We start from the raw sequence: 20,727 nt of genomic DNA on the forward strand, positions 1-20,727 counted from the left end.
CTTCCATTTTTACCCAAGATAGGCATTCTTCCTCTCTTACAGCCAAAGAAGAATTCTGGGGTTTTCCATGTTTGCTATAGCATTCTAAAACACCACCAACACTACCATATCAACAACTAGCATTTATTAAGCACTTATTCTGTGCCAGACACTGTGCTATGTGTATGGTCTCGTAAGTCACTACAACAAACCTCTGAGGCAGATACGTTACTATTCTTTCTTACAAATGAGGACAATGAAGCCTAGTGGGTAGGTCACTTGCCCAAGATGATACAGCTAGAAAAGGAAGGGCCGAGACACCACCAGATCTGCCTGCTCCATGGAGCAGGGGCATGACCATTGCTCTGTGAGGCCTCTCCTTTGCTAGAAGCTGGTGTACAAATAGCCCTGGTGAAGGGGCTCCTTGGTCAGATGGAGACGTGAAGGAGAGAGAGGATTTGAGGACCCAGCTCAGGGTCCCAGCTTGGATAACTGGGTAGACAAGCGGTACATTTTGCTCATGTTGGAAATTCAGGAGAAGAAGGTGTGTGAAGACTTTGGCATCTACCTTCTCCACGGTGAGTCCTGTCGTTCTCCTGATGAAGAACTTCAAAGCCCAACTCACAGGCTGGTCCAAACACTCCAGCCAATCATTTTCTTGACCTCTTTGACTCCAATGGCTTTCACTTGGACTCCATTTCAGCCATTTGCCCTCTTGGCTGTGCTTGTTCCTTGAGTTCCCTGGAACTTCCCCACAGGAGAAATCTCACACTGGAACAGCCCACTTTCTGTCTGCCTCTGGGGTCCTGTCAGCGCTCTCACTCTGGTTACTTGCACCACATGTGTGCTTCTGCCTCGGTAAGAGCAGCAAGACTTCAGCCTGCCTTTCTTCTCTGCATGTGCAAGTTCCATCCTGTCGTACTGCTTTTCCTAAACAGCCCGACCCCACGGTCGTGATCCCTACTTCCTTCTGCAGCCTCTTCTCTTGCCAGGGTCTTGTGTGTCTGCCTCCTTGCTCCAGGCAGAAAAAGGGACTAGATATTTCTCTGATTGTAAGATCCCACCCACTGAAGAGGCAATAATGTTCAATAACAGATTTTCAGAAGAAAGCAAACTCTGCCACGTCGAATATACACAGTAATTGTAATGAATCTCTGTATTTCAGAAATGGGAAAAATGGAAACAGATCTGTTTTAGGATGTAGGGATTAGGACACTTTCAGTTCTGGGGATTGTACCAGCTTCTTCCATGCTCAGGACTCTGCACATACTGTTTTCTCTCCCTGGAATAGAAATCTTGTCTCATTTATCTTTTTAGCAACACTGTAAGACGGGCATTATCATCTCCATTTTCTAAGAGGGAAACTGTTTGAGAAACTTGAAGTTATTTTCTCTCAGAAGGTTACATAAGTAATAAGGAGAGAATCAAATCTCAAACGTAGGCTTTATATCTTCAATTCCTATTTTCCTTGTATTCTGCCATCCCACAGCCTGATTCACTAATTCCTACTTGTCCTCCAAGACTCAGTTACAATACCTGTCCTGCGAAGCCCTCTCTGACCCCCTTTTCCAGGTGGAGGTGGGACTCAGTACCTCTTCTGTGCTTCCCTAGTACCTGTACATTCCTCCACTGTGTTTGGAATGACTAGGTACAGAGGTCAAGCATGTTTTAATTTTGTATCTTTAGGGCCAACTTGGGCTCGGCACATAGTAGCCCTTCAAACAATATTGGTTTCCCTTCCCCAAAGCTGTTCAAAGCCCCCATTGGGCACTGACAGTTTTATCTGTTTCAGGATCATTAGAACTTCAAGAACAACACAAATGTTATCGTTCCTTTTGAAACCTTCAAAAGCTCCCTAAACTATGCTTTCCGGAAGCCTTAAATAGTCACCTTGGAAAGCACTAATCAGTATTACAAATTAAATGTATGCTCTTCTGGCCATGCTATGCTACACACACCCGAAAATCCTATCAGCTGGGGAGGAAACGAACGTCTACGTTGTTCGATGTTTGGCCCTGACTTTTTAAAAAGCGCACGAGTACGTTTTACTGGTAGGAGCAAAGCTGTGATGATAGCAAAGTCTCCTGAGATGGAAGCAGTAATAGGGGAAACGGAGTCAAAGAACTCTCCCCATGTTATTTCTTCTTTAAAAGAATCGGCCTGGCCGAAGCACTGCTTGGATGACTCATTGATCTCCCCCTTTGGCCGAGGGCAGAGCCTCGCCTGCCTGCTGGGTTTTTGGGTGAGCTTCTGGCGAAGCACACAGTACGCCATGCAGGAAGTGAGGTCACGATTGTTTTGGCAGTTTGGTTGGCGTTTATCCCCTGGTAGTAGCTGAGGTTTATCAGTAGGCTTAGCCTTTGTACTTTGAGAAACCAACTATTATCTCACCCACAATTTAGAATAATAAAAAAGTCCACGGCAGAAAAATGTGCAGTAAGTAAAGATAAAGAACAAACAAGGGAGAATCCAGTGTTCCTGTCGACATTGGCCTCCAGAGCACACATCCTATCCATGGTCTGATAGGGCCAGCAAGAAATCTCCCCCTGCATTCTCTCCCTCTCTTTCTGGTCCTAGCTTCCAGTCAAGAAAAATTTTAGAGGGGGGCTGCGAGCAGAGAAAACAACATTATATCTGTAGTTAATGGTTTATGTGCAGTTGCTTCCTGAAGTGACCCGTCATGGGACACAGGCTTAGGGAGACCACATGTTCTTCATCTTGGAGGCTTGTTTCCTCCCTGGGAGCTGTAATCAGAGCAGTTAAAAATGGCACGGCCTCCACAGCAGTTGCTAGAACTGACTAGAAGAACCTGGGCATTGCTGCTGGTCAGGGATCCTGCACCGAGGCTTCCAGCACCAGGCAAGGCACCAACTGGATTTCTGATTTGGTTCGAAGTCTGAGATTCTATGAGTGTATGCGTTACAAATACACAGAGAAGCAGGATTCTCCTGTAACACTTTGCCCCGGACAGGTCTCAAAGCCTATAAAGTATGTAACTGCACAAAAAAGTCACTGCAAATCTTACTTTAAATAGCCAAAGCAATGGAAAAGTAACACGATATTGTCATTGAAATGATCTAAGATTGGTTAAACAGCTGAGCCACTGTATTATTATTAACTGGAAAACACACACATAGATGAAGATGTTGAATAACTTGATAATTTATGGTCATTCATCAAGCAAGTTGGAGACTTCTGGTGCAAACATAGTACTTCTTCAAGAGATGTTGTTTTGTTTTTTGAATCTGGAATATATTGTGGGACTTTGAGTATGTGGTTATAAACTCAGAGCACATATAGGCATTTATAGTTTTTAGGACTATTGTTAAAATTATTGTTAAAAATGATTGAAGGTACATAATGTTGAAAGATAAAAACAAAGCTTGATATAGGATGTGGACCTTACAGATCACCCTGTTACCTGATGTTCTGCAAACATGCTCTAAGTGAGAGGATCACAGCCCACAGTAGCATTGGGACATCTCAGAGGAACTCGGAGTCTCTTAGTGGATCAGTCCTGCCCCGTCCAGGATTGGATCTCCCCTGTTGCATCCAGCTGCAGCTGGTCAGAGTTGCAGGATGGAAGTTACTGACAGTGTCTGTGGACAGTGTCCGTGGACGGTGTCTGTGGACAGTGTAAAGTGGTGGCTAAAGTGCTAGATGTGAAGTCAGGCAAAGCACATTTAAATCTCATATCTGCTTCTTGTTAGCTATGGAGCTTTGGTGAGTTAATTAATCTTTCTAAACCCCAGTTACCTTTTGAGATTATTGTGAAAATTAAATACATCTATGGAAGGCCAATTCACTAACAGCCTAATTTTCTCATTAGCCATTAGGTCCTCAGGTCCCACATCCTTCTTTTTCTAGATTGATTTATATTATTCACCCTTAAAACTCTCTTGAATCCCTTTTCCTTCTCTTTCCAGCATCCTGGCCTGGAAATCCCCAACCTAAATGGACCCATCAAGTCATTGCTCAGGGTTTCATCCTAATCCTCTCACCTAATGCGTGGAAGAAATCATTCACACAAGCCTCACACTTTTCCACCCTCATCTCCCTCAGCTCTCAGCATCATTTGACACAATTGGTTGCTCCCTTCTTCTTGATTTCTTAACGCCACTTTAAAATATATCTTAAAGTTCTTGGCTTCATTGTTTAAATTAAAACTAGAGTTTCTTTCCTTTTCGAAGGACTATGATACGACTTTTCACAGAACCAGGACACAATAATTTTACTGAAGAGCAAACCCTTCAGCGAATGGGAAGCTCCTTCAAATTTTGGACAGAGCCCTTCTGACCCTGTCTCGAATACAGGACCTATATTCTCACGGTAAATTCTAGAGTCCTGGAACTGTGTTTCCCGGGGACTTAAGAAAACTCAGAAGGCAAGGTCCGCAGTCCCTGTAACCCTCTGTGTCAGCCTCAGAGTTGGCCGTCAGCTGACTCCCCCTCATTATTCTTCAAAGCCTGAGACTTCAGGAGAGGAGTGGCTCGATTCCATTGGTGAATCACAGGACTCCAGAGAGATATATAAATACCTATTTGGTTTTCTTTCAGGTTCCAGCAAGGTCTAAGTGGGTAGGGGGCGGCGGGGGAATGCCCAGTCCCTAGGGTGTTGACTGACAGGGAGCAGACATGATTCATGGGCCCCGCCTCGCTGTGAGAGAAACTCATGGGGCTCCGGCTATAGCACCTGCACTTTCACAAGTGCTCCTCCAGTGCACTTTCTGTCTGCAAATGTCTGCGTTCATTTGGAGAGTTTCTTTTTTTCAGTGTCTTTCGCAGCTATTGTAACTGCTAGCTCGAGGGAAGCGTGTGACGGAGTTCGTGTCTTTGCCAGTAGTCCTGGAGGAAAATGAAGCCGTCCTCAAAAATGAGTTACTCACGATGTGAATTCATTGAGTAAACGAAGGCTGAATGATAATGGGAAGAGTTACTCATATGCTGTAACAGACACTCACTACCATCTGGCCTCTTCATGCCCACATGTTCCTTACTCTAAATGAGGTTAATGGGAATTAATACATATGTATTAGGGAAAGGAGAGCTCCCCGGGGACATGAGCTAACTATCAGCACAGCGCTCTTCCCTAGGTAGACAGCAAGGGTGCTTGGGGAAGCACTGAGTAATGGTGGTAAGATAAATTACATATAGATTCGTCAATATCTTGCCAACTAAGCTTCCTGAACAGGACATTTCTGAGAAAAATGCTGGCATCTCAGCAGTTCCAATAGTTGCCTTTCCTTGTGCTGTTTCACAGGGCAATTCTTTCCACATGGACCTTCCTGCAAATCGACAGTAGAATCATTTTTTTTTAACTTACAAATAAAATGCTTTGAAACTGTATCTGTAGGAATAGCCGTCATTGAGTAGGAAAATCGGTCATCACACGAGGTGATGCTTGATAAAGAATGTCCCTAAAATGTGTGATATGTGTGGCCAAGCTGTGCATTTCTGTCCTACCATTAAGAGCAGAGTATCGGAGCAGATATTTTTGCATACTATCTCTCTTATTCATATCAGGGCTATCTCTAGTCCATGCTCTTAATTATTTATATAATGCCCATATTGTGAAATATATATCATGCATTATGAGCGTTAGATGGTGCTTCTCCATGGCTTCTATCATAGTACTCTATCAACCCACTGTATAAACAACCTCTCTCATACACAGGACTGCATGATTACCCTGATGAATTGATTTTGTTCAGACCCTGTGTACATATTAGAGCAATGTTTTATCACTATATAGATATATACACACACTCAATACTCACTGGTGTTAAAATAAATATTGTGACTTTGTGGAGAGAATAGCCTCATTGCATCAGATGGTCCTTATCAGCCACGCAGATAGGAGCGCGCCAGCTTGTAGCTTGGTTGTCGTGCTGTTTGGGGTGCTTCCCCTCCTCATCCAAGCCAGGAAAGGGCTCTGTTCTTCATCAGATCAGATGGTCTAAGTCTGTGTGTACTGGAGAAATCTGAAAGCATTTTGTCTATTCAGTCAGTCTAGTTTGGCTACTCCATTGATTAGCATTTATTGACCACTTAGCCGTGTATCTGATCACTGTGGGAAATATTAAAAAACGACAATCCTTTTAAAGAACGTAAGCGTGGATGACTGAAGATCGAAATTGTTCCTTTTTAAACTAGCTTTATTGAGATATAATTCACACAGTGTCCAAGTCATCCAGTTAAAGTGTACAATTCAATGATTTTTAGTGTATTCAGAGTTGTGCAACCATCACCACAATCAACTTCAGAATGTTTCATTACCCGTAAGATAGAACAAATGGCAATCAATCCCCCTCCCCCTCCCCCTAAATCTCCCCTCTCCAGGCAATCAGTAATTTACTTTCTGTCTCTATGGAATTGCCTGATCTGTATAATTCACATAAATAGAATCATACAATATGCGGTCTTCGTAACAATTTTTTTTCCCACTGGGCATAATGTATTCAAGGTTCATCCATGATGTCGCATGCAGGAATCAGCACTTCATGCCTTTTCATTTTATTCCCTTTTATTTTTTATTCCTTTTTACAATGGAATAATATCCACATATGTTTTCATTTGTCTTGGGGGGTATAAATATATAATTGCTGGTAATTCGACATTTAATCTTTTGAGGAGCTGCCAGACTGCTTTCCAAAGTGACTGCACCATTTTTCATCACCATTAGCAAACTACAAGGGTTTCAGTTTCTCCACATCCTTGTCAACACTTGTTATTATCTGTCTTTTTGATTATTGCTATCCAAGTGGGTGTGAAGTGTTATCTCATAGTGACTTTGATTTGTATTTTCTTAATGACTAATCTTTTTGTGTGCTTTTTGGCCATTTGTCTATATTCTTTGAAGAAACATCTATTCCTATTCATTGCCAATTTTAAAATTGGGTCATTTTCTTTTTATTATTGAGTTGTAAGGGTCCTTTATGTATTCTAGATAAAAGTCCCTTATCAGATACATGATTTACAAATATTCTGTGGGTTGTCTTTTCACTTTCTAAATGGTCTCCATTGAAGCACAAAATTTTTAATTTTGATAAAATCTAATTTACTTAGCTTTTGTTTTGTCACGGTGCTTTTGGTGTCATAAGAAGACTTTACCTAGCCTCAGGTAATGAAGATTTAACTCCTATGTTAAAGTCTACTATTCCTTGTTGATCTTCTTTCTAGTTGTTCTATTATTAATAATTAGGTATAGAAGTCTCCAAATATTACTTTTGAATTATTTCTCCTTGAAATTGTGTCCATTTTTGCTTCTTGTATTGTGGGACTCTGTTGTTAGGTGGATATATGCTTATAATTGTTATAGCTTCCTGATGAATTGACCCTTTTATATTATAAAATGTTCTTCTTTGTCTCTAGTAACAATTTTTGTCTTAAAGTCTATTTTGTCTGGTATCACAATATTATAGCCACTCCAGTTTTCTTATGGTTGCTATTTGCATGATATATCTTCTTTCCATTCTTTTGCTTTGCATCCTGAATATGTGAAAAATTCTACAAAACAATAAGAAAATGACAAACAATCCATATGCATTACCTATGACCCAGCAATTCCACTCCTGAGTATACACCCAAGACATATATGTGCATATATTTAAAAAGAAAAACCCAACATGCACTAGATTGTTCTTAGAAGCAGTACTTGTAATACCCTCAAACTGAAAATAACCCAAGTGTCTGTCAATGGCAGAATGGGTAAGCATTCCTTAGTATATGCATACAATGGAATATTATATTTCAGTGAGAATGAATTGTAATGTGGCTGAATACAATAATGTGGCTGAGTCTCACAAATATGATAGTGAGTTAAAGAACACCTACACAAAAGACTACATATGTATGAGTCTATTTAGATAAAGTATAAAAACAGATAAAATTTATCTACGCTCAGCCAGAGTAGTGGTTACCCTTAGGTCGAAGGGAAATTACCCTTACTCTCTAAGTTTACCTTAATTAGTGGAAGGGAAAGTGAGAGGGAATTCTGGGAGTGCTGATGCTAGTGTTTCTTGATCTGGGTGTTGGTAACTCAGGTGTGGTTACTTTTTGAAAATTAATTGATATGTGTGCTTGTCTATACATGTATTATACTTTAATAAAAAGTTCTTTAAAAGGACTATGACTTGAATAATATATGGAATGCTTTGCATTTTTTTAAAAAGTTAGCATATATTGAAACCTGACAAAGATGGCACGAAAAATTTTGACTAAACTCACTCAGGAATACGATAAAAACAAAACACTAGCAAATCTAATCTAGCATTATATTAAAAAAATATAATGATCTAGGAAACCATGAATGATTCAACATTAGGAAATCTAAAAACATCACTGAGCACATCAATAGGTCAAAAGAGACAAATGTTATGCTCATCTTGACAAATGTCAAAAGGCATTTAAAATTCAATATCTATTTCTGATAAAAAGTTAAATAAATTGCGTATAGAATATTCCCTCAACATGATTAAAAAGTTATCTCAAACCAGTAGCTTACATCATGCTTAAAAGCAAAATACTAGAGCAGTGTTTTCCAAATTTGTTTTGTCAAGGAACATTATTTAAATAATAATATGTTGAAGAACTACCAGTAGGAGCACATGATATAGTTATAAAACTATGTTAAGATGGAACTTTTCTTGTTGACTCAGAGTTTCAGCTAAGGCTCCCAAATCTGAGAACAAATCAATAGTTGTTGATTATCTCCACATCCTGCACCTCTTGGAAGATGCTAGATTGTCTGTGCAGAATGGGCTAAGAAATTGTGAAATCCTCTGCCAGCATTAGCCTACTCCCCTCTAGGCTGTAAAAGGGAAGACACAGAATTCATTGTAATTGAAGAGGCCTGTGTTGACTATTTTTTTGGAATGGTTAGTAGGCCATGTATCTCTCCCATGGAGGAGGGGAAGAGGGTCTTCAAGTCAAGAGGCTGGGCTTGTATAATTTGAAAAGCTTGACATGCATCCCCTTATTAGAGAGAGACAGGAACTGGTGAGTTCCCCATGGGCCAAATGGAATAAAGTTGAATTGTAGCATCTTGAAAAAGACTCTGGTCAAGGTGACTCCAAAGGAGAGATAAACCTTTAGAAATCAAGGAGCTGGTTACTAGCAGTTAAAGGAATGGAGCTGTAGGTGAGAGATTTTAGCAATAGTCATGGTGGGTTACAGAGGAAGAAGCCCTGAAGACATTTAAAGACATTTAAGTTGTTTCTACATCTTGGCTACTGTGAATTGTGCTGCAACAAATATAGGGCTGCTAATATCTCTTCAAGATCTTGACTTCAGTTCTTTTGGATAAATACCCCAAAGTGGGATTGCTGGATCATATGAAAGTTCTATTTTAAATTTTTTGAGAAACCTCCATACTATTTTCCATAGTGGCTGGACCATTTTGCATTCCCATCAACAGTGCACAAGTGTACAATTTCTCCATATCCTTGACAACACTTGTTGCCCTTTGTTATTTTGATAATGGCCATCCTGACAAGTATGAGGTGATATCTCCTCATGGACTTCATTTGCATTTCCCAGACAGTGAGCCATGTTGAGCATTTTTTCATATACCTGTTGACCAGTTGTATGTCTTCTTTGGAGAAATGTCTATGCAAGTTATTAGCCCATTTTTCAACAGAATTATTAGTTTTTTTGCTTTTGAGTTGTAGGAGTTCCTTATTTTGGAAATTAATTTTTTATCAGATACACTGTTTGAAAATATTTCCTCCCATTCCCTAGGCTTCCTTTTCACCCTGTTGATTTTTTTTCTTTGCTTGTAGAAACTTTTAGTTTGATGTAGTCTCATTTTTGTCCATTTTTGCTTTTGTTGCCTGTGCTCTTGTTGTTATATTCAAGAAATTGTCAAGACCAATGTCATGAAGATTTTCCATGTTCTCTTCTAGGAGTTTTATAGCTTCAGGTCTTACGTTTAAGCCTTTAATGCATTCTTTTTATTTTTGATTTAAAAAAATTTTTTACTGTAAAATATACATAGCAATTTACTATTTTAAGCATTTTTAAGTGTACAGTTCAGTGGAACTAAGTATACTTAAAATGTTATGCAACAATTAGCATCATCTGCCTCCAGAACCTTTTCATCATTCCAAACAGAAACTTCATACTCTTTAAGAATAACTCCCCATTTCCCTCTTCCCCTGCTCCCTGGCAATCTCTGTTCTACTATCCATCTATATTCTAGGAACCTAATATAGGTGGAATCATACAATAATTGTCCTTTTGTGTCTGGCTTATTTCACTTAGCATAATGTTTTCAAGGTTCATCCATGTTGTAGCATGTATTGGTACTTCATTTCTTCTTATGGCTGAATAATATTCCATTTAATGGATAATACCACATTTTGTTTATCCATTCATCTATAGATGGACATTTGGATTGTTTCCACCTTTTGGCTATTGTGAATAATGCTACTATGGACATTGGTGTACAAGTATCTGTTTGCTTTCATATTTTGGGCATATACTCAGAAGTGAATTTCTGGATCGTACACTTTGTTTAAATTTTTGAGGACCTGCCAAACTTTTCTACAGTGGCTGCACCATTCTACACTCTCACCAGCAATGTGTAAGGGTTCCAATTTTTCCACATCTTGGACAACATTTATTATTTTCCATTTTTTAAATAACAGCCATCCTAATGGGTATGGAGTGGTATCCCACTGTGGCTTTGATTTGCATTTCCTTAATGGCTAGTAATGTTGAGCATCTTTACATGTGCTTCTTAGCTATATGTATACCTTCTGTGGAGGAATGTTTCTTCAAGTCCGTTGCCCATTTTTGAATTGGGTTGTTTTTTGTTGCTGTTGTTGAATTTACACAACTGATTTTTTTTTAAACATCTTTATTGGAGTATAATTCCCTTACTATGGTGTGTTAGTTTCTGCTTTATAACAAAATGAATCAGCTATACATATACATATATCCCCATATCTCCTCCCTCTTGTGTCTCCCTCCCATCCTCCCTATCCCACCCATCTGGGTGGTCACAAAGCACCGAGCTGATCTCCCTGTGCTATGCAGCTGCTTCCCACTAGCTGTCTATTTTACATTTGGTAGTGTATATATGTCCACGCCACTCTCTCACTTTGTCCCAGCTTACCTGTCCCCCTCCCCGTGTCCTCAAGTCCATTCTCTATGTCTGTCTTTATTCCTGTCCTGCACCTAGGTTCTTAGAACCACTTTTTTTTTTTAGATTCCATATATATGTGTTAGCATACAGTATCTGTTTTTCTCTTTCTGACTTACTTCACTCCGTATGACAGTCTCTAGGTCCATCCACTTCACTACAAATAACTCAATTTCATTTCTTTTTATGGCTGAGTAATATTCCATTGTATATATGTGCCACATCTTCTTTATCCATTCATCTGTCGATGGACACTTAGGTTGCTTCCATGTCCTGGCTATTGTAAATAGAGTTGCAATGAACATTGTGGTACATGACTCTTTTTGAATTATGGTTTTCTCAGGGTGTATGCCCAGTAGTGCGATTGCTGGGTTGTATGGTAGTTCTATTTTTAGTTTTTTAAGGAACCTCCATACTGTTCTCCATAGTGGCTGTATCAATTTACATTCCCACCAAGAGTGCAAGAGGGTTCCCTTTTCTCCACACCCTCTCCAGCATTTATTGTTTGTAGATTTTTTGATGATGGCCATTCTGACTGCTGTGAGGTGATACCTCATTGTAGTTTTGATTTGCATTTCTCTAATGATTAGTGAAGTTGAGCATCCTTTCATGTGTTTGTTGGCAATCTGTATATCTTTGGAGAAATGTCTATTTAGGTCTTCTGTCCATTTTTGGATTGGGTTGTTTGTTTTTTTGATGTTGAGCTGCATGAGTTGCTTGTAAATTTTGGAGATTAATCCTTTATCATTTGTTTCATTTGCAAATATTTTCTCCCATTCTGAGGGTTGTCTTTTCGTCTTGTTTATGTTTTCCTTTGCTGTGCAAAACTTTTAAGTTTCATTAGGTCCCATTTGTTTATTTTTGGTTTTATTTCCATTTCTCTAGGAGGAGGGTCAAAAAGGATCTTGCTGTGATTTATGTCATAGAGTGTTCTGCCTATGTTTTCCTCTAAGAGTTTTATAGTGTCTGGCCCTACATTTAGGTCTTTAATCCATTTGGAGTTTATTTTACACAACTGATTTTTGACAAAGCAATTCAGTTGAGGAAGGATACCTTTTTTTGTTGTTGTTGTTAATATATTGGAAAATGTCTTTTATTCTTTTTTATTTTTGAATATTATTTTATTTATTTTTTATACAGCAGGTTCTTATTAGTCATCCATTTTATACACATCAGTGTATACATGTCAATCCCAATCTCCCAATTCATCCCCCCACCACCACCCCTCCCCCCACCACTTTCCTCCCTTGGTGTCCATACGTTTGTTCTCTACATCTGTGTCTCTATTTCTTCCCAGCAAACCAGTTCATCTGTACCATTTTTCTAGGTTCCACATATATGCGTTAATATACGATATTTGTTTTTCTCTTTCTGACTTACTTCACTCTGTATGACAGTCTCTAGATCCATCCACATCTCTACAAATGACCCAATTTCGTTCCTTTTTAAGGCTGAGTAATATTCCATTGTATATACGTACCACATCTTCTTCTTCCATTCATCTGTCGATGGGCATTTAGGTTGCTTCCATGACCTGGCTATTGTAAATAGTGCTGCAATGAACATTGGGGTGCTCGTGTCTTTTTGAATTATGGTTTTCTCTGGGTATATGCCCAGTAGTGGGATTGCTGAGTCCTATGGTAATTCTATTTTTGTTTTTTAAGGGACCTCCATACTGTTCTCCATAGTGGCTGTATCAATTTACATTCCCACCAACAGTGCAACAGGGTTCCCTTTTCTCCACACCCTCTTCAGCATTTGTTGTTTGTAGGTTTTCTGATGATGCCCATTCTAAGTGGTGTGAGGTGATAACTCATTGTAGTTTTGATTTGCATTTCTCTAATAATTAGTGATGTTGAGCAGCTTTTCATGTGCTTCTTGGCCATCTGTATGTCTTCTTTGGAGAAATGTCTATTTAGGTCTTCTGCTCATTTTTTGATTGGGTTGTTTGTTTTTTTAATATTGAGCTGCATGAGCTGTTTATATATTTTGGAGATTGATCCTTTGTCCGTTGATTCGTTTGCAAATATTTTCTCCCATTCTGAGGGTTGTCTTTTCGTCTTGTTTGTAGTTTCCTTTGCTTTGCAAAAGCTTTTAAGTTTCATTAGACCCCATTTGTTTATTTTTGTTTTTATTTCCATTACTCTAGGAGGTGGATCAAAAAAGATCTTGCTGTGATTTATGTCAAAGAGTGCTCTTCCTATGTTTTCCTCTAAGAGTTTTATAGTGTCTGGTCTTACATTTAGGTCTCTAATCCATTTTGAGTTTATTTTTGTGTATGGTGTTAGGGAGTGTTCTAATTTCATTCTTTTACATGGAGCTGTCCAGTTTTGCAGCACCACTTATTGAAGATACTGTCTTTTCTCCATTGTATATCCTTGCCTCCTTTGTAATAGATTAGTTGACCATAGGTGTGTGGGTTTATCTCTGGGCTTTCTATCTTGTTTCATTGATCTATATTTCTGTTTTTTGTGCCAGTACCATATTGTCTTGATTACTGTAGCTTTGTAGTATAGTCTGAAGTCAGGGAGTCTGATTCCTCCAGCTCCGTTTTTTTCCCTCAAGACTGCTTTGACTACTTGGGGTCTTTTGTGTCTCCATACAAATTTTAAGATTTTTTTCTCTAGTTCTGTAAAAAATGCCACTGGAAATTTGATAGGGATTGCATTGAATCTGTAGATTGCTTTGGTTAGTATAGTCATCTTCACAATATTGATTCTTCCAATCCAAGAACATGGTATATCTCTCCATCTGTTTGTGGCATCTTCGATTTCTTTCATCAGTGTCTTATAGTTTTCTGAACACAGGTCTTTTACTTCCTTATGTAGGTTTATTCCTAGGTATTTTATTCTTTTTGTTGCAATGGTGAATGGGATTGTTTCCCTAATTTCACTTTCTGATCTTTCATTGTTAGTGTATAGGAATGCAAGAGATTTCTGTGCATTAATTTTGTATCCTGCAACTTTACCAAATTCATTGATTAGCTCTAGTAGTTTTCTGGTGACATCTTTAGGATTCTCTATGTATAGTACCATGTCCTCTGCAAACAGTGACAGTTTTACTTCTTCTTTTCCAATTTGTATTCCTTTTATTCCTTTTTCTTCTCTGATTGCCATGGCTAGGACTGCCAAAACTATGTTGAATAATAGTGGCGGGAGTGGACATCCTTGTCTTCTTCCTGATCTTAGAGGAAATGCTTTCAGTTTCTCACCATTGGGAATGATGTTTGCTGTGGGTTTGTCATATATGGCCTTTATTATGTTGAGGTAGGTTCCGTCTATGCCCACTTTCTGGAGAGTTTTTAATCATAAATAGGTGTTGAATTTTGTCAAAAGCTTTTTCTGCATCTATTGAGATGATCATATGGTTTTTCTTCTTCAGTTTGTTAGTATGGTGTATCACATTGATTGATTTGTGTATATTGAAGAATCCTTGCATTCCTGGGATAAATCCCACTTGATCATGGTGTATGATCCTTTTAATGTGTTGTTGGATTCTGATTGCTAGTATTTTGTTGAGGATTTTTGCATTTATATTCATCCGTGATATTGGTCTATAATTTTCTTTTTTTGTAGTATCTTTGGCTGGTTTAGGTATCAGGGTGATGATGGCCTCATAAAATGAGTTTGGGAGTGTTCCTTCCTCTGAAATTTTTTGGAAGAGTTTGAGAAGGATGGGTGCTAGCTCTTCTCTAAATGTTTGATAGAATTCACCTGTGAAGCCATCTGGTCCTGGACTTTTGTTTGTTGGGAGATTTTTAATCACAGTTTCAATTTAATTACTTGTGATTGGTCTGTTCATATTTCTATTTCTTCCTAGTTCAGTCTTGGAAGGTTGTACCTTTTTAATAATTCGTCCATTTCCTCCTGGTTGTGCATTTTATTGGCATAGAGTTGCTTGTAGTAGTCTCTCATGATGCTTTGTATTTTTGCAGTGTCTGTTGTAACTTCTCCTTTTTCATTTCTAATTTTTTTGATTTGAATCCTCTCCCTCTGTTTCTTGATGAGTCTGGCTAAAGGTTTATCAATTTTGTTTATCTTCTCAAAGAACCAGCTTTTATTGATCTTTGCTATTGTTTTCTTTGTTTCTATTTCATTTATTTCTGCTCTGATCTTTATGATTTCTTTCCTTCTACTAACTTTGGGTTTTGTTTGTTCTTCTTCCTCTAGTTCCTTTAGGTGTAAGGTTAGATTGTTTATTTGAGATTTTTCTTGTTTCTTGAGGTAGGCTTGTATTGCTATAAACTTCCCTCCTAGAACTGCTTTTGCTGCATCCCATAGGTTTTGGATCGTCATGTTTTCATTGTCATTTGTCTCTAGGTATTTTTTGATTTCCTCTTTGATTTCTTCAGTGATCTCTTGGTTATTTAGTAATGTATTGTTTTGCCTCCATGTTTTTGTATTTTTTACGATTTTCCCCCTGTAATTGATTTCTAATCTCAGCGTTGTGGTCAGAAAAGATGCTTGATATGATTTCAATTTTCTTAAATTTACCAAGGCTTGATTTGTGACCGAAGATTTGATCTATACTGGAGAATGTTCCATGAGCACTTGAGAAGAAAGTGTAATCTGCTGTTTTCGGATGGAATGTCCTATAAATATCAATTAAATCTATCTGGTCTACTGTGTCATTTAAAGCTTGTGTTTCCTTATTAATTTTCTGTCTGGATGATCTGTCCATTGGTGTAAGTGAGCTATTAAACTCCCCCACTATTATTGTGTTACTGTTGATTTCCTCTTTTATAGCTGTTAGCAGTTGCCTTATGTATTGAGGTGCTCCTATATTGGGTGCATATATATTTATAATTGTTATATCTTCTTCTTGGATTGATCCCTTGATCATTATGTAGTGTCCTTCCTTGTCTGTTGTAACATTTTAAATTTAAAGTCTATTTTATCTGATATGAGTATTGCTACTCCAGCTTTCTTTTGATTTCCATTTGCATGGAATATCTTTTTCCATACCTGCACTTTCAGTCTGTATGTGTCCCTAGGTCTGAAATGGGTCTCTTGTAGACAATATATATATGGGTCTTGTTTTTGTATCCATTCAGCGACCCTGTGTCTTTTGGTTGGAGCATTTAATCCATTCACATTTAAGGTAATTATCAGTACGTATGTTCCTATTACCATTTTCTTAATTGTTATGGGTTTGTTTTTGTAGGTCCTTTTCTTCTCTTGTGTTTCCCACTTAGAGAAGTTCCTTTAGCATTTGTTGTAGAGCTGGTTTGGTGGTGCTGAAGTCTCTTAGCTTTTGCTTGTCTGTAAAGCTTTTGATTTCTCTGTTGAATCTGAATGAGATCTTTGCTGGGTAGAGTAATCTTGGCTGTAGGTTCTTCCCTTTCATCACTTTACATATATTGTGCCACTCCCTTCTGGCTTGTAGAATTTCTGCTGAGAAATCAGCTGTTAACCTTATGGGAGTTCCTTTGTATGTTATTTGTCGTTTTTCCCTTGTTGCTTTCAATAATTTTTCTTTGTCTTTAATTTTTGTCAGTTTGATTACTATGTGTCTCGGCATGTTTCTCTTTGGGTTTATCCTGCCTGGGACTCTCTGCACGTCCTGGACTTGGGTGGCTATTTCCTTTCCCATGTTAAGGAAGTTTTTGACTATAATCTCTTCAAATATTTTCTCGGGTCCTTTCTCTCTCTCTTCTCCTTCTGGGACCCCTATAATGTGTATGTTGTTGCATTTAATGTTGTCTCAAAGGTCTCTTAGGCTGTCTTTATTTCTTTTCATTCTTTTCTCTTTATTCTGTTCTGCGGCAGTGAATTCCACCATTCTGTCTTCCAGATCACTTATCCGTTCTTCTACCTCAGTTATTCTGCTATTGATTCCTTCTAGTATATTTTTCATTTCAGTTATTGTACTGTTCATCTCTGTTTGTTTGTTCTTTAATTCTTCTAGGTGTTTGTTCTTTAGTTCTTCTAGGTCTGTTAAACATTTTTTGCATCTTCTCGATCTTTGCCTCCCTTCCTGGATCATCTTCACCCTCATTATTCTGAATTCTTTTTCTGGAAGGTTGCCTATCTCTCACCCTCATTATTCTGAATTCTTTTTCTGGAAGGTTGCCTATCTCCACTTCATTTAGTTGTTTTTCTGGGGTTTTATCTTGTTCCTTCATCTGGTACATAGCTCTCTGCCTTTTCATCTTGTCTATCTTTCTGTGAATGTGGTTTTCCTTCCACAGGCTGCAGGATTGTAGTTCTTCTTGCTTCTGCTGTCTGCCCTCTGGTGGATGAGGCTATCTAAGAGGCTTGTGCAAGCTTCCTGATGGGAGGGACTGGTGGTGGGTAGAGCTGGGTGCTGCTCTGGTGGGCAGAGCTCAGTAAAACTTTAATCCACTTGTCTGTTGATTGGTGGGGCTGGGTTCCCTCCCTGTTGGTTGTTTGGCCTGAGGTGACCCAGCACTGGAGCCTACCAGGCTCTTTGTTGTGGCTAATTGTGGAATCAGGGAGGGCTCACGCCAAAGAATACTTCCCAGAACTTCTGCTGCCATTGTCCTTGTCCCCACAGTGAGCCATAGCCACCCCCTGCCTCTGCAGGAGACCCTCCAACACTAACAGGTAGGTGTGGTTCAATCTCCTATGGGGTCACTGCTCCTTCCCCTGACTCCCGATGTGCACATTACTTTGTGTGTGCCCTCCAAGAGTGGAGTCTCTGTTTTCCACAGTCCTGTCAAAGTCCTGCAATCAAATCCTGCTAGCCTTCAAAGTCTAATTCTCTAGGAATTCCTCCTCCTGTTGCTGGACACCCAGGTTGGGAAGCCTGACGTGGGGCTCAGAACCTTCACTCCAGTGGGTGGACTTCTGTGGTATAAGTGTTCTGCAGTTTGTGAGTCACCCACCCAGAAGTTATGGGATTTGATTTTATTGTGATTGTGCCCTTCCTACCATCTCATTGTGGCTTCTCCTTTGTCTTTGAATGTGGGGTATCTTTTTTGGTGAGTTCCAGTGTCTTCTTGTCAATGATTGTTCAGCAATTAGTTGTGATTCTGGTGCTCTCATAAGGGGGAGTGAGCGCATGTCCTTCTACTCTGCCATCTTGAACCAATCAACGTCAATATTCTGGTTGTGATATTGCATTAGAGTTCTGCAAAATGTGATCTGGTGCCCCACCTTCATGCATGTCTGTGGGTGAATGCCACCTCAACCTGGGCCATCTGTGCCTCTGTCCCTTTCCAAACTCCTGGCCAATGCTTTCTGATTTAAGCCACAGTAATCAAGACAATACGGTATTGATGAAAGAATAGACAAATAAAGCAACTGAAAAAAACCAAAAAAAAAACAAAGAGCCCAGAAACTGACCCACACAAATATAGTCAACTGATCTTTGACAAAGGAGCAAAGGCAATACAGTGGAGCAAAGATAGCCTTTTCAACAAATGATGCTAAAACAATTGGACATTCTTATGCAAAAAAAAAAAAAAAGAATCTAGAAACAGACTTTACACCCTTCAAAAAAATTACTCAAAGTGGATCACAGGCCTAAATGTAAAATTAAAAGCTTTAAAACTTCTAGAAGATAATGCAGGAGAAAATCTGGATGACCTCGGGTTTGGTGATGACTTTTCAGATACAACACTACAGGCACAATGCATGAAAGAAATAAATGATAAGCTGGACTTCATTAAAATTAAACATTTCTTCTTTGAAAAAGGTTCTGTCGAGAGGATGAGAGCCCAAGCCACAGACTGGGAGAAAATAGACATGTTTGATAAAGGGCTATTATCCAAAATATACAAAGAACTTGTAAAACTCAGCAATATGAAAACATGTAGCCCAGTTTAAAACTGGGCTAAAGATCTGAACAGGTATCTCAGAAAAGAAGATATGCAGATGCAAATAAGCATATGAAAAGATGTTCGGCATCATATGTCATTAAAGAATCACAAATTAAAACAAGAAAAACAAATAAATAAAACAACAAAGAGATACCACTACACACCTATTAGGATGGCCAAAATCCACCACACTGATGACACCAAATGATAGTGACCATATGAAGCAGCAGGAACCCTCATTCACTGCTGGCGGAAATGCAAAATGGTACAGCCACTTTGGAAGATAGTTTGGCAGTTTCTTACAAAATTAGTTTCTGAGGTTCAGTTAATTCATCTAAAAAATCATGATAAAAATCGTCACTTGCTGACTGAAGAACAAATAAGATATTGTTCATAAAAAGAAAAATCTTAAATACATGTCTTTACATATACACATATATAAGTATATTATACATATATTTAACTTAATACAATAAAATTATGTTAAAATTTCATGAAATTACAGGAGGAACTTGAAAAAATAATTTTAAAGTTAATCTTTAAAAATAAGATGCAATTTGAAGAATAAGTATGTAATAATACTAAACATTAAAAATAATTATAAACTAAAATAATAAAATAATAGTACAGAGTAGAGTTAAAAATCATACACACACATACATGTATATTTAGTATATAATAAAGTTGGTATCATAAATCAGTGTGGAAAGAATAGTTTATTCAATAAATTGTGTTGGGGTATTTGGTTATACATTTGGCAGGAAATAGATTTAATCTCTTCCTTAAACCATACACCAAAATAAGTTCCAGATGAGTTAGCATCTAAATGTAAAGAAGTGAACCATAAAAATTCTAGAAGAATATATAAATGAATGCAAAGGGCATCAAAGGCAGAAGCCATACAGTTTAAAAATGACAACACAAAAATAAATGCACTTCAAAAGCACTGAAAACAAAAATGAAAGGTGAACAAAAAACTCAAGGATCACTGCAACTTTCATAATGGGGAAAGGATCAATATCTTTAATGAAAAAGAAACTTTAAAAGTATTACAGTAGACAAATGTTCAATAGTAGATTGTGCAAAGGACATGAAGAGGTATTCTATATATTACAGAAGAAAGATCAAAGTGGCAATGAAAACGTCCTATCCCACTAGTAGTTATGAAAATGTAAATTAAAGCCACATCAAAAGATTGATTCTTCAAAACTGTGAGGATGAGGAAATGGAGGAAATGGCAAGTCAGCAGGGGCCTGGGGAACAGAAAAGTCAGGTTGGAGATAGAGGTGGGGACTGCCTTCAGGCGGACGGAACTACAGAGCAAAGGTAAATCATGCCAGGCCCAATTGGTATATGGTAAGAAGTATGGTGAAGCTGGGTATTTGGGTGGTAGAAGAGACTAGAAAGATATGGAAGATGTTGTCAATGGTGGGTTTTATTATTTTCTTGAGATGACTTATTGGTTTTTAGGGCTTGGACAGGAAAAAACAAAACCAACATACTAACATACAACAAACAATGAGAAAAGCCACAGCAGTAAAAAAAAAAAAAAAAAAAAAAAATCAAAATGTACCTTTCTCAGGAAATCCCATCATGAGAAGGTTTTGATTTTGAGGAATGGTTTTGACCCCAAAAGGCAGTTGGTGGACTAGATAAACCCCAAGTTGTGATGGTTCTAACCCTGGAGAGCCTCGATCATTCCTCTCTGGAAGCAGAGAATTTTCAGGTTTCACCATTCAGGGGATCATTTTCTTTTACACTAGTGTTTGGGCTCAAAAGAACGGTGCTCAAAAGAATAAATGTCATTCATGAAAGAATGAATG

General features: G+C 38.4%; 1 long non-coding RNA gene across 3 annotated transcripts in view; it reads right to left on the reverse strand.

Annotated features, from left to right (window-relative positions):
* LOC132347470 (uncharacterized) overlaps positions 1-20,727 on the reverse strand; it is a 317,923-nt gene that overhangs the window by 23,304 nt on the left and 273,892 nt on the right. The window contains exon 7 of one of the 3 annotated variants that reach the window (XR_009497203.1): positions 7,250-7,484. The exons of the other annotated variants lie outside the window; for them this stretch is intronic. This is a non-coding gene — a long non-coding RNA (uncharacterized LOC132347470). Of the gene's footprint in view, positions 1-7,249; positions 7,485-20,727 lie in introns of those variants that run through there. 3 annotated transcript variants of the gene reach the window in all.

This window comes from Balaenoptera ricei, chromosome 14, assembly GCF_028023285.1.
Source record: "Balaenoptera ricei isolate mBalRic1 chromosome 14, mBalRic1.hap2, whole genome shotgun sequence".
Taxonomy (NCBI): Eukaryota; Metazoa; Chordata; class Mammalia; order Artiodactyla; family Balaenopteridae; genus Balaenoptera; species Balaenoptera ricei.